Source organism: Oryctolagus cuniculus, chromosome Y (genome assembly GCF_051225735.1).
Source record: "Oryctolagus cuniculus isolate XC-2025 breed Fujian yellow rabbit chromosome Y, ASM5122573v1, whole genome shotgun sequence".
NCBI classification, from domain to species: Eukaryota; Metazoa; Chordata; class Mammalia; order Lagomorpha; family Leporidae; genus Oryctolagus; species Oryctolagus cuniculus.
The window spans coordinates 21,477,909-21,493,417 of NC_142889.1; the positions used below are offsets into that span (position 1 = coordinate 21,477,909).

Consider the following 15,509-nt stretch of genomic DNA (forward strand, 5'->3'; position numbering starts at 1 on the left):
CTTCTCAACCTATTCGAAACAACTGAAAGAAAGGAAAACCTCCCAAACTCCTATGAAGCCAGCATAATCTTAATTCCTAAACCAGCAAAAGAAACAACAGAGAAAGAACACAATATACTAATATCCCTGCTGAACATAGATGCAAAAATCCCCAACAAAATATTAGCTAATTGAGCAACACATCATAAAGATCATTCACCCAGACCAACTGGGGTTTATCTTTTATATGTAGGGATGTTTCAACATTCCCAAATGAATAAATGTGATACATCATATTAACAAACTGAAAAACAAAAACCATGTGGTTATCTTGATGGATGAAGAGAAAGCATTTGATAAAATACAACATCCTTTCATGACTAAAACTTTAAACAAATTGGGTATAGAAGGAACATTCTTCAACACAATCAAGGCAATTTATGACAAACCCACAGCCAGCATCCTACTGAATGGGGAAATGCTGTAAGCATTCCCCCTAAGATCCAGAACCATACAAAGATCCCCACTCTCACCATTGTTACTTAATATAGAAGTTTCAGCAGTCTATCAAATTTGGGTTCAATGTCAGCAAACTGGGCTTGCTTTCTGGAAAAATTCTAAGTACACCTCCACTTACCTTGGCACCCCAGTCTTTATTAATATATACAAGTCACACATCTCCCATCTCCATTTGGATTATCAACATACCACACGTAACCTGTTCCATTTCCTGGATAACAACCATGGCTTTCGTCCGGCCAATCATTTTGTAGTTGCCCAGCTTCTCGTTACAGTGGTGGATCAGGTCGTCCATGCTGCTCATCAGCAGCCCAGCAGTTTCACAGCTGGCTGTCTGTGAACTTGCCTGTGCAGTGCAGGGCGCGCATCTCATCGCATATCTTGTCCAGGAAGTCGTCCACTACCCAGATGCCACGCTTGTTCATGCAAGGCAGTGCGGAACTGGCTTCATCTGCCCTTTGGGCTACAGACCACAGCTATGGCTCAGTCCCTGGCAGGGCGTGTTTCTAGGCGGGTACTGGTTCGCTTGCTCCTGATACAGCGATGGGCGGCTCAGCAGTTCCTCCCTGGCTCCACCTCTGCCACCGCCGGGCCCTGGAGGCCGGGGTTCCTGTTTATGGCAGGGTGGGCCATGGACTTGGCCTTTGCCTTGGCCGCATCTCCTGTGGCCGGCCCGAATCCCTGGAGGCAGTGGAGGTGCTGTAGGGACTAGGGACGAGCAGCTCCTTTCCTGGGCTCTGGCCCCACAGCCCTGGGCCGTGGTGTGGTGGGAAAGGCCAGGGTGCTGGTGCAGGCCTGCCCCATGGCCAGAGGCGCCCTCGCTGCCCTGGCACAGGAGCTCCTGCTCCTTCCAGTTCTGACGCTGGTGCGGCTGCAGCACAGCAGGCTCTCCATCTCCCCACAGGGCTCACAGTACCGCTGGTCCCGCTTGCTCTGGCCCTGCCCTCCAGGCCCGCCACTGTCATTGCCCATGGTGGAGGAAGCGGTGGGCCAGTAGGAGAGGTGGGGGCTGGACTGCCTAGTTCAGGGCCAGGGAGCAGAGAGCGGCAGAGAATGTTTCTGCGCCATGCACTCGCTGCCCCTCTATTCAAGCAGGCCGGCGCCAACGTCCTCAGCCAGGCTGCTTTCTCATCCTTGGGGACAGCCCCGCAGCACCAACGGCTGCTTCGGCGCCTCATCACGCAAGGGTTGAGGGTGTACGGCCTGCGTGGGACCAAGATCTCTGCTCTGGGCGCGCTAGACCAGCAGCCTTCCAGGCCGCCGCCTTGCCATCCCGGGCGGCCTGGCCCAGCTTGTGCAGTAGTGCAGGGCGTGCAGGCGCTACTTCCTCTGTGCGCTCTCCAGACACCACTGCCCGGTGGCGACCAGGGCAGGGGCTCGAGAGGGCAGAGGAGGAGGAGCAAGGGCCCAGGGCAGTGCTGAGGGGGCGGTGGCCGTGCACAAGATTGGCCTGCTCCTTGGATCTCCTGCACTCTGCGGGAGGTGGCCTCGGCGGAGCCCTTGGGCGACTTTCCACGTTGGAGTGGGCCGGGGACATCAAGAGGCCGTCGCACTGCCACCACCCTCTGTGGTCTGTGAGTGGACACCCCGCAGAAAGATTCGGGAGCCCAGAGAGGAGGGGGCAGAGGCAGGCTGTGCACATACCTGCTGAGAGAGGGTGCTGGCCTGGGGAGGGTCAGAGAGTGGCAGACTCGTAATCCTGGCTGCTTGTCCTTTAGGCCGACTTGGGTTGTGCTAGGCGCACTCCTAGACATTGAGTTGCAAGGTGTCCATTGAGAAGGAAATGGAAATTCATAGAAGTAAAGCAACTTGCCCAAGGTCATGCTGAACTGGGATCCAGGAATCAGCTTTGTTAGATTCCAAGGCTGTTTTTCCCATTACACCATGCAGCTTCTGCTTGAAAAAAGTTAATTAAACACAGAGTCTCAGAGCAGGCATTTGGTCTAATAGTTAAGACATCTCTGTCCCACACCTGAGTGCCTAGGTTTGAAGCCCAGCTCCAGCTCCAGACTCTAGCTTCCAGCTAATGCAGACCCTGGGAGGCAGTGGTCATAGCCCAGGTAATTGGATTCCTGCCATGCACGTAGGAGATTTGGATTGTGTTGTTGGCTCTTGGTCTTTCACTTTTAGAAGTTACATATTCTGCCTCCAGGAGTGTGCATCCATGACATGTGTAGACTCGTTTCTGCTTTCAGGCATAATACAAGGCAGGTGTGGCACCTTGCAGACGTGAGGGCTCCCCATTCATTTTTTTTTTTTTTTTAAACTTTTATTTAATGCATATAATTTTCCAAAGTACGACTTATGGATTACAATGGCTTCCCCCCCATACCGTCCCTCCCACCCACAACCCTCCCCTTTCCCACTCCCTCTCCCCTTCCATTCACATCAAGATTCATTTTCGATTATCTTAATATACAGAAGATCAGCTTAGTATACATTAAGTATGGATTTCAACAGTTTGCTCCCACACAGAAACATAAAGTGAAAAATAATAGATGATTTTTTTAAATGATGATGAAATCAGAGCAGACCTATTGTCATGTTTAATCCCAGTGAGAGTCAAGTTGGGAATTGATAATTTCTTTTTTTTTTTTCTTTTCTTTTTTTTTTTTTTGGGAGTCAAAGGGAACACATAGACAAGTCTAGTACCTGCTAACGCTAACCGATGGAGTAAATAAAGGGGAGAGTGATCCAACATGGGAAGTGAGATACTCAGCAGACTCATAGAATGGCAGATGTCCTAAATAGCACTCTGGCCTCAGAATCAGCCCTAAAGGCATTCGGAGCTGGCTGAAAAGCTCATGAGAGTATTTCAGGCATGGAAAGCCAAGACACTCTGGCAAAAGATCTCTGCGAGTGAGATCCCAGTGGAAAGAACAGGTCATCAAAGAAGGAGGTACCTTTCTCTGAAGGGAGGAGAGAACCTCCACTTTGACTATGACCTTGTCTAAACAAGATAAGAGTCGGAGAACTCAGAGGGCTTCCATAGCCTTGGAAACTCATGACTGGAGCATAGGGAGATTACTGATGCCATAGACAGGAGTGTCAATTGGTAAAGTCAACAACAGGAGTCACTGTGCACTTACTCCTCATGTAGGATCTCTATCCTTAATGTGCTGTACATTGAGATTTAATGCTATAACGAGTACTCAAACAATATATTTCACTTTGTGTTTCTATGGGGGTGCAAACTGTTGAAATCCTTACTTAATGCATACTAAACTGATCCCCATTCATTTTTTAAAAATATTTATTTATTTGAAAAAAGTTACACAGAAAGAGAAGGAGAGGCAGAGAGAGAGAGAGAGAGAGAGAGAGAGAGAGAGAGAGAGAGAGAGAGGTCTTCCATCCGCTGGTCCACTCCCCATCTGGCCACAATGGCTGGAGTTGAACCAATCTGAAGCCAGGAGCCAGGAGCTTCCTCTGGATCTCCCACGTGGATGCATGGACCCAAGGATTTAGATCATCCTCCACTGCCCCCCCCCCAGGCCATAGCAGAGAGCTGGATCAGAAGTGGAGCAGCCGAGTCTCGAACCAGCACCCATATGGGATGCTGGCACAGCAGGCAGGGGCATCATCCACCATGCCACAGCACCGCCCCCCATTCAATTTTAATACATGAGTGCTCAGGGACTTGTGAATTATGTTTGCAATTACCACCTAGTAATTATCCATTAGCTGCTAAAAATAAACTCAATAAGTTGCCAATATTCTGTGAATTTAGCACATTATTACTGATGCACTTTGTTGGCTTTGAACAAACTAATGTGACATATATGCCAATTTAACATTTTCTCACAAGTTTAGTAATAATCATATCTACTTCACCAAAGTTGTAAAATAATTACAAGAATTATAAGCATATGCCTGCAGTGCCAGCCTCCCATAAGGGCCCCAGTTCGAGTACTGGCTGCTCCACTTCCAATCCAGCTCCCTGCTAATGCACCTGGAAAAGCAATAGAAGATAGCCAAAGTGCATGGGTCCCTGTACCCACATGGGAGATCCAGAAGAAACTCCAGGTTCCTGGTTTTGGATTGGCCCAGCCCTGGCAATGGTGACCATTTGGGGAGTGAACCAGTGGAAGGATAATATCTCTCTCTCTCTCTCTCTCTCTCTCTCTCTCTCTCTCTCTCTCTTCTCTGCCTCTGCTTCTCTGGAACTTTATCTTAAAAGTAAATAAAGAAATCTTTAAAAAACATCTAGCCATGATTTTAAAAATGTCATTATGTAAAACTGGCAGTGGGGGGTGGCACTGTGATGCAGTGGGTTAAAGCGCTAGCCTGAAGCATGGGCATCCCATATGGGCATCAGTTATAGTCCTGGCTGCTCCTCTTCCAATCCAGCTCTCTTCTGGGGCCTGCAAAAGAAGCTAGAAGATGGCCCAAGTCCTTGGGCCCCTGCACCCACGTGGGAGGCCGGGAAGAGGCTCCTGGCTCCTGGCTTTAGATTGGTGCAGCTCTGGCTGTTGTGGCCATCTGGGGAGTGAACCAGCAGATGGAAGACCTCTCTCTCTATCTCTACCTCTCTGTAATTCTTTCAAACAAATAAAATAAATCTTTAAAATAAAATTGTTAAGCAATTGAGAAATCCATACTGAACCACTCTGCAGTTACTTTAGTAGATAATGCTCGAAGATAAAAGGAAGCATTAAACCTGTTCCTATAATAATAGATTGATACTCTCTCAGAACTTATATTCCCCACTTGTCATATAATCATAATTTCAAACAGATTAACATTAATTCAAAGTTTATAAAATAATTAGGACAACATCCCTCTTGTAAACTGGTCTGTATTCCTGTAAAGAATAGTTTTAGTTTTGTTTCTCATACTATGGTGCATGTGTTTTGGGAACGATGAACGATGGAATCATATGTACTCTTATATAACTACCTGTGTTCTCATTTTCCTATTTCTTTTCCATTTTAATATTTTCTAATATTCAATTTCATTGGTTACTATGTTGACTTTATCTGAATGCAACATTTAGACATTTATATTTTTGTATGCATACACAGGAGTTTGTAAGTGTGTGTGTGCATATGAGAGACAGCATAGAAAGTAATATTATGAGGAATCCTAACCCTCATTTCAAGCATTAAGCCCTCCTCAGACCTGGCTTCTTTGAAGCAGAGCACTAGGACCTCTCACTGTAATGGGCTGAACTGATTCTCCCAAAAGTGAATATCTTGCAGCCCTAATCCCCAATGTGATTGTTTTTAGAGACAGGACCTTTAAAGGTGTAACAGAAGGAAAATGATATCAAGTGTGAGACCCTAATCCAGGCTCACACCTGACCTTATAAGGAGAGCCAGCAGGGATTCACATGAACAGAGGAAATACCATGTGAACATACAGCAAGTTGCTGGCTAACTGGAAGCCAGGGAGCAAGGTCCCAGAAGTCACCAAGCCTGTAGACACCTTGATCTCAAACTTCCAATGTGCAGGACTGTGAGAAACAACATCTGGTGAATTAAATCATCCCATTTGTTGCAATTTGTCATGGTGACTTTGGCAAAGTAATATACCCAATCACTACCTGCTTAAATTGCATCCACCCAGAAGCTTCACAAAAAAAAAAAAAAAAAAAAAAAAAAAAAAACTTTCAAAGAAATATGGAAATTAAAAACTGTGGTTTTAGGTACCCAAATGCCTAAATGAGAAAAGGAGAGAAATAAGATGAATGAAAAATAAAACACTAGAAATATGTTCATTAAAATCTAGATATCAGAGAAAGGGAAAGAAAATACAAAAATGAATAAATTATTCTTGTGTATATGCGTGTGGTTTTAAAAAGCTAATACTTTGATTCAAGTAGAAATTATAATGCTTAATGATATAATAAGCAGATTTAAAAGGACCCTGATGGACTATGGTGTTTCCATGGAACAGGGTCTAAATTAACTCTTGAGACCAGCATTGTGGCTTAATGGGTTAAGCCAGATCCTATGATGCCATCATCCCATATGAATGCTGATTCAACTCTTGGATGCTCCACTTCCAATCCAGCTCCCTGCTAATGTGCCTGGGAAAGCAATAGAGGATGGCTCAAGATCTTGGGCTCCTGCATTCATTTGGGAGATCCAGATGAAGCTCGTGGTTCTTGGCTTCAGCCTGGCCCTACCTTGAGCATTGCAGCCATTTGGGCAATGAAGTAGCAGATGGAAGATCTTTCTCTGTCTTTGTCTCTGTCTCTCTTCCTCCTTCCCTTGCTCCATCCCCCCCTCTAACTCTGCCTTTAAAATAAATAAGTATTTATTAAAATTAATTTTCACAGCTTCCAGTATATACCTATTTTCAAAATTTCATGGGCGAAATCCAGAGTGTGGCCCAAATTACAATTGTAGCTATGGATAGCTCTAAATTTAAACAAAATACAACATATGATCTTAGGAAAATTACAAAAAGAAAATAGAAGAAAAATAAGGTATTCACTTACTATACTTAATTTTAATTATAACAATGCTTCAATTTTCCATGGTCAAATGAACTCAATTATTCCATAGGAGGCAGAGTGACTCTAAAAGAATAAGTAACAAATTAAATGTAAACTAAGTTTTTGGAAGTTAAAATTTGGCTAGATAAAGTGGAAATCTACAGGCCAAATTAAAATGAGTAAGATGGCTAAATATAAGGAAATTCAAAGGCTTCAAGTATTGCAATTTATGACAAAAGAAACAATTAACAAAGAGATGAGTATTCCCATTGCTTTCCCTTGCCTTGTTCTTAAAACTAGAAAGAAAAATGGCACTCACATGGTGGTGGCTCAACTAACTGAACCACAATACCAGACCCTGTGAACAGCTTTTGTTACTTGATGTTGGAGTTTCCGTATCCTATTCCTGACATGTTGCCTTAGACAGCAAACACTGGAGGCCATCCTCTCTGGCAGTGGTCACCTCCCAGCATGAAATGACAAAAGCAATTTAAGACCTGGCATTTGACTCAGCTGGTTAAATCAATGAATGCAACATTGGCATTCCATGAGCCCAGGTCCAAGTCCTGGCCACTCCATCTCAGTCCAGCTCTCTGCTGATGTACCTGAGTAGGTATCAGGGGATGGCCCAAGTGCTTGGGATAGTACCACCATATGAGAGACCTGGAAGTATTCCCAGGCTCACAGCTTTGGCCTGGTCCAACACTGACCATTGCATCCATTTGAGGAGGGAACCTTCCCTCCCTCCTTCGCTGTAACTCTGCTTTTCAAATAAATTATGCAATAAATCCAAGGAAAAAGCTATCCAAATACATTTTCACACCATTCTTCTGACTGTTGATTGTATTATTATTGGTCTGGATGCATGCCTCAGTTTGCAAACCAAGGACCCAAACTTTTGTTTTTCCCAAAGAAACCTTTTATTTAATGGGTACAAATTTCATAAGTACAACTTTAGGAATATAGTGATTCTTCCCACTGTACCCACCTTCCCACCCCCACTCCACACCACTTGCTCCCCCTCTCCCATTTCCAGTTCCATTCTCCATTAAGATTAATTTTCTATTAACTTTATACACAGAAGACTAACTCTGTACTAAGTAAAGATTTCAATAACTTGCACACACACACAAAACTGAGACCAAGTTTTATAGTTAATTCTGTTAATACAACTCATTGAGGACAGGACTGCATGGGAAGCAAGTATACAGTGACTCCTGTTGTTAATTTAACAATTAACATTCATGTATTATATCAGTGATCACCCAGAGGTTCTTAACATTAGTTGCCAAGGTTATGGAAGCCTTTTGAATCCCAAACATTTTTTTTTTTTTTTGGACAGGCAGAGTTAGACAGTGAGAGAGAGAGAGACAGAGAGAAAGGTCTTCCTTCTGTTGGTTCATCCCCCAAAGGGCTGCTACGGCTGGCGCACTGCGCCGATCTGAAACCAAGAGCCAGGAGCTTCCTCCTGGTCTCCTATGTGGGTGCAGGGCTCGAGCACTTGGACCACCCTCCACTGCCTTCCCAGGCCAAAACAGAGAGCTGGACTGGAAGAGGAGCAACTGGGACAGAACTGGCACCCCAACTGGGACTAGAACCCAGAGTACTGGTGCCACAGGTGGAGGATTAGCCTAGTGAGCCGCCGCACCGGTGAGACTCAAACTGAAAAGGAAGCATTTCTAGTGCCAGTGGGGGCTAAAATTTAAAAATAAAAAACAAAAACAAAAAAGACACTCCTGTATCAATATCACTGCAAATGTAATTTTGTCAAACTTTATATCTTTGACAAACCAATGGTTAAGAATGATGTACTACAGTTGCAAGGATCTGCGATTATTTTAATATTTACTGTGTATAATTGAAATGGACGTCGTTTTATTTGATTTTTATTTATAGCCTTTGTCTATATTCCTAATGAACCATGCTGTTTTTATTTTTTATTTGTTGAACTCTTTATTTTGTGGAGTGGCACATTTTAGGAAAATGAGACAAAGGGATAAACAGAGTCTTCAACAATAGCATTTGGATTTGCCAGTATCCTTCTTTTAGTAATGGATGGCACAACTATGAAACAGACTGAAAAGGATATGGAAGATTTGAATATGATAAAACAACAAAGTTAATTGATATATACCACACTAATCAAGAGAATATGCCTTTCATTCAGTGTGCATGCAACGTTTTCCACAGAAAACAATTTGCTACATCATAAAATCACCTGAATAAACCTTGACGAACTGAAATCATTTAAGATATTTTCTCTGACCACAATTAGGAGTATTCGGTTTAGTGGTTAAGATAATGTGTGTAGGGGCTGGTGCTGTGGCACAGGGGTTAAAGCCCTAGCCTGAAGCACCGGCATCCCATACGGGCACTGGTTCTAGTCCCAGCTACTTCTCTTCTGATGCAGCTCTCTGCTATGGCCTGGGAAAGCAGTAGAAGATGGCACAAGTCCTTGGGCCCCTGCACCCATGTAGGAGACCTGGAATAAGCTCTTGGCTCCTGGCTTCAGATCAGTGCAGCTCCAGCCATTGCGGCCATCTGGGGAGTGAACCAGCAGATGGAAGACCTCTCTCTCTCTGTCTCTACCTCTCTCTGTAACTCTGTCTTTCAAATAAAATAAAATAATTTTTTAAAAAAAGATGTGTGTTATATCCAAATCAAAATCAGAGCACCTAAGTCCAAGTCTTGGCTCTGCTTTCATTTCAGCTTCCTTTTAATATGCATCCCAGTAGGAAGCAGGTGATGGCTGAAGTAATTGCAGCATTGTCACCCATGTGGAAGACTTTTTTGGAGGTTGGATTCTCACTTTCCAAAGACTCTATGGGGGGGCTGGCACCATGGCATAGTAAGTTAGCCTCTCTCTGCAGCATCAGCATTCCATATGGGCACCAGTTCAAGTCTCAGCTTCTCCCCTATAATCTAGAAGTCTGCTAATGGTCTGAGAAAGCCGTAAAGATGGTCCAAGTACTTGGGACCTTGCACCCACATGGGAGACCCAGTAAAGGCTCCAGGCTCCTGACTTGAGATTGGCTCAGATTTGGCTGTTGTGGCCATCTGGGGAAAAAGTAAATGGAAGGTCTCTCTCTCTCTCTCTCTCTCTCTCTCTCTCTCTCTCTCTCTCTCTAACTCTGCCTTACAAATCAATCAACCTTAAAAAGAACACTATGGGTAGTAAGGGATTCCCACAGCTAGTGGAAGGCTCTTTTACTGGAATGATGCTCCAGAAGGAACCAGCAATAGATTGGCAGGCATTGCCTTACAGTGGGCTCCCAGTAGTATTTGGTTAAGCTGCCATAAAGGCCTCTACATAAGGAATATCTATTAACCACACACATGACACAACAATTCTAGCTATAAAATGGTATTACAATTTAAGTTCCAATTATCTAGCTGTGTTTTTTCCCTCAAATTTACTGCAGCCAAGGAATACTACAGAAAATGATGGATCATTCCTTCTTTAAGGTCTGGGGATCAAACCATGAACAGTTTTTATACAATACAGTATTATCATAAAGCCATGGGTTTCACCTGTCAGAATAAAGGAAAAATAATGGCAATAAGATAGGCATTTCTGCTCATTTCCAACAAATAAGGGGAGATAACAAGCCATTCCTGTTTGATCTCCCAACTGAGGAAGAACAGGCCTGGCAATACTTCTGGGTTTATGGAATCAAATAATACTAGCGAAAGAATCAACTAGTCCTTACTGAATAACCCCATCCTGAATATTTCTAAATCTCTCACAGAGGGTCCTTCCATATGTGGAAAAACCTTCCACTTTTTAAAAGATTTACTTATTTGAAAGGCAGAGTTACACAGAAAGGAGAGACACACAGAGAGGGAGATAACTTCTATCCACCGGTTCACCCCTAAAATGAGAGAAATGGCCAGAGTTGGGCTGATCTGAAGCCAGGAATGAGGAGCTTTTTCCAAATCTCCCACATGGGTGCAGAGGCCCAAGGATTTGTGTCATCTGCTGCTGCTTTCCCAGGCACATTAGCAGGGAGTGCATTGGAAGTGAAGCAGCCAAGGCATCAGCTGATGCTCCTATGAGATGGCACCTTCCACTTTTAACCTCTATCCTGACCTAATGATGCCTAGTCAGACCATGAGAAAGAATCAGCCTTGAAACTCAGTTCCAAGTGTGATGGTTGACCCAGGTACACAGGTAGCATTGTCAACATGTGGGAGGGAAGTCTTGAAGACTGTGAAATATCCCTAAATAACTTGACAGTGCATTATATACAATATTATTCCTCAAGAAATCCAACAGGAAATTCCAAAATTCAAAGATTTAATTTAGAATTTGGATATAAAGGAAAAAAACCACAATAATCTGAAGTTTAAAACATTTCCTCAAAATAAGACTCCTCATCATGGAAAACATAGTCACTCATTTAACCAGGATGCTTTGATCAAGAAGTATAGACCAGGTACAGAGTTTTAAGATCACTCATCTTAGAAAAATAAGTTGATAATCTTAACTTTTTAAAAAGAGATTTATGTATTTATTTGAAAGGCAGAGTTACAGAGAGGGAAGGAGAAGCAGAAACAGAGATCTTCCATTCACTGGCTGGGCCAGGCTGAAGCCAGGAGCTCCAAAACATCTTGATGGTCTTCAATGGGGGTGCAGGGGCCCAAGCACTTGGGCCATCTTCCACTGCTTTCCCAGCATCATTTGCAGATAATAGGGTTATGGAATTAGTAGGGAATATGGAATACTGGTGCTGCAGGTAGATTTACCCACGCTGGCAGCACAGGACCTGGGATCCCTCTGGTGATATTATTCCCAAGCTCCCCTATCCTCATGGTCCTCAACTCCAGCTGGCAGCATCGTGCCTTGGGGTGCAGTGTGAGGCTGGAACCACTGGGCACTGTAGAGGGCCAGCCCTAGCTGGCCATGGAGCTTGGAGTTGAGGTGGCCATCAAAGTCACCAGGTCACTTTGAAATTGGGAGTTCCTGTTGACCCCAGGTGGCTGCAGCACAGTTCCAGGTTTGTGCTGGTTCCCCAGCAAGGAGAGCTGGTACCCATGGGACCCACCCCACCCACATCCATCACCTACCCCCCAAGATGTAGTAGACTCCAGGCACCTGGTGCCACTGAATCCTGCCTCTCTTTAAGGAAAGGAGAAAATTGTGGGCATCCAGACAGTAGCAATAGATGATATGAGAGCCAAAGATGCATCACCCTGTTGTTCTCCCATTGCCCATCCCCTCTTTCCTGACTCATGCACCCACCTCTGCTCCACCAGCCCGCTGCCCATTTCTTGTCTCCTTTATGCCCTAGGCACACTCAGGACACTGTCACTACCCACCCTCCACACTCATCAGCCTGCACCTGCACTGCTGGGAAAGCTCTCATCAGCCTGCTGCTTTCCTCCTCCTGGCTGTCAGATTTTCTCTTTCCTCCTTGCCCTCTACAACATTTCAGGGCCAACCCATGCCTTTCTGAACATATGCCTTGAAAGTCTCAGTCTTCCATCCTCATTCCTTTCCGTGGTCAGCTCTGGTCAGCTCTGGACTAGGAAGGCCTCTGACTGTCACTGGGCCCCTCAGGTTCCCTCTTCTGCAGTTAGCACATAATCCTTGGCTTCAGTTCCCCCTCCACTGCCTCAACCCAGAGCTCAGATTAGGAGAGTTAAATAGGGGAGGGTGCCCCTCTATGCCTAGCTGTGCCCCCTGTTCTGGGAGCCAACCCCTGTGTAAGACTAAGGCCCGAGACAAATTTCATTTGCCCTGGAGGGGAGCACTGAGGTCAGGAATGCTGCTGATAGAGTTCACAGCTTTAAGATTCCCCCAGATGACCTGGGGTGAAGGGAGGGCCACAGTGCTCCCTTTTACTTCAGTCTTCTCCTGACTTCCATCCACCTCTATACCAACTCTCTGGATGAAGTTAGGAGCCAGGAGTTTCTTTCAGGTTTCCCATGTGGGTGGCAGGGGCTAAACAACTAGGACTTTTCTTTTTGTATTTTGATTTTTTAACTTTTATTTAATAAATATAAATTTCCAAAGTACAGCTTTTGGATTATAGTGGCTATTCCCCCATAAATTCCCTCCAACCACAACCATCCCATTTCCCACTCCCTCTCTCATCCCATTCTTCATCAAGGTTCATTTTCAATTATCTTTATATATGGAAGATCAACTTAGTATATACTAAGTAAAAATTTCAACAGTTTGCACCCACAGAGATTTAAAATGCATCCCCCCCCCCATTATTGGAATGCTGGATTGGAAGTGGAGCAGCCTAGAGAACTGGAGCCCATATGAGATAGTAGTGCATGCTGCGGCTTTACTTCATAGACCACAAAGCCAGTCCCTGGAAGGACTTTTCGAATTTGAGTAAGGACATGGCTGTCATTTCTTTTCCAGTGAAAAGTTGCCATTAGGCTATACTATAAAATATGCATATTATGGTGTGTCAACACCATACATCAATTGAAGAATAGGCTATATGGGGAAATCCAGAAACAAAGCAGAATCTACTTCAGTATTGGCAGTGACTTTCGTGGATGATGGAATCACAGGGTTATTGTTCATGTTAATGCTTTTCAGAATTCCCTTTTTCCAAAATGAACATTTTCTTTAGAATAAAGGAAAAAAAATCACCCGTAAGTCTGCTAGCTTGATAAAATCTCAGTTATTACAGTTTTGACACCTTTTCCTATCCACGTGTTTTTACACAGGTATAATCATGATGTACATACATTGTTTTATTTTCCTTTTAAACAAGACATGAATTTATTTATATGAGAGGTTTTATATACAGCATTGAATGCATGATCCATAAAAATATATAATGTGAGCTGTGTTAACTAAAGGTGTTCTCTAACATATTATTTAAATAGAAGATAAGCCCCACAATGGGAGATAACACTTGTAAAACATATATCCACAAGAATTGCCTGCAAATTTCATGAAGCTTGTGACATTTAATAAGGTGATAAATCCTCCAATTTAAACCTAAAAAATCGAGTTGTATTTACATAGGATATATGCAGATTAGAAATAAATACATACAATATATTGAACTTTAGGGAATTGTGAGATAAACGAATGAATGTTCCATAAAATTAATGCAAATTAAATGCCAATGAGGTAGAAACACTACATATTTATAAAATGGTCTTAATAAACAATCATTTTGGTGCCAGTTTTTACTAGGATGTAGAATATTCAAAAATATTATTCATTACTGGTCAAAATGGCTAAATCCTTCACAAGATATCTGGATAAGGTATTTTAAAGCCTATGATAGTATCCTTATACAGTGCAGGAAGGATGTCCTGATAGATTTACCCAGCTAACTGGAAAGCTTAAACCCACAATCTAGGATAAAAACATACACAGCAGCTTTATTCCTAATGCCTAAAACCTGAATGAAATCAAAATGTTCTTTAGTAGATAAACAGAGAGCCAAGCTGTCACAGTAGGTGGAGGCTCTTGAAGGCACATGGAATTAGGAAATATGGGGCCTGGACACTGGACATGGGGACACAAGAGAAAAGGCATGGGCTGGAGTCACAGGGGTTCCAGAGACACAAGGAAGACATTGGCTTCAGGCAAGTAGCAGGCAGACAGCTGAAGGAAGCCGTAGTTGTAAGCAAAGGGCAGAGTGGTACCCACAGGCTTCCATGAACTGGGAGTAAAGGGACGAAGTCACTGCAGGGCAGGAGAAAGGTCACTCTATACAGAGAAGGACTGGAGACACACAAGTACTGACAGGTTGTATGGACAAGGGAGGTCAGCACTTAGGGAAAATTAGGGCTACATACAGAGTGGCTGGAGACCCATGGGGACTGGCATGGTGTGCAGGTCCAGCAGGAGACTTGCAGAGAGATGTGCTGTACATAAAAGGGATGAGGACTCTCACAGCTGGGACATGCTGCAGACACAAGGAGCAGAAGCTTTAAAGAGCTGGCTTGGATGACACTTTTTAAATGACAAAACTATCAAAATGAACAAGGGTCCCAGATAAAGGAAATGTTGAAATAGCAAATAGCATATGGGTTTTAGGAACAGGATTAGAGATATGCAAAGTGAGCAGACACATGGAACTGGAAACATTAGGAGGCAGACAGGGCATATTATTACAGGATTTGGAAACACAGCAAAAAATACAGGAGATGCAATATAAATTGTCACAGTAGGTGGAGACCTGCTTAGAGAAAATTTAGAGCCTCAAGTGATTGAGAACCAGTCATTATGGCTTCCTTTTTTAAAACTGATTTGTTTATTTATTTGAGAGAGAGAGAGAGAGAGAGAGAATCTTCCATCATTCCACTGGTTCACTCCCCAAATGGTTTTAATGGCCAGAGCTGGGCCAGTCTGAAGCCAGGAGCCAGGAGCTTCTTCTGGATTCCCCACATAAGTGTAGGGCCAAGCATTTTGGCAATCTCTTGCTGTCTTTTCCAGGCCATTAGCAGGAAGCTGAACTGCAAATCAAGCAGCCTGGACTCAAGCTGGTACCAATATGGAATGCTGGGGTTGCAGGTGGCAGCTTTACCCACTATGCCACAATGCCAGCTTCCTGCAGTTTCTTTCTTAAGAACTAAAATTAACTATAGA

The 15,509-nt window shown here is 43.8% G+C and overlaps 1 pseudogene; it reads right to left on the bottom strand.

Annotated features, from left to right (window-relative positions):
• Positions 1–521: 521 nt before the first annotated feature.
• Positions 522–1,470, bottom strand: LOC149119355 (egl nine homolog 1 pseudogene; annotated as a pseudogene).
• Positions 1,471–15,509: the final 14,039 nt, after the last annotated feature.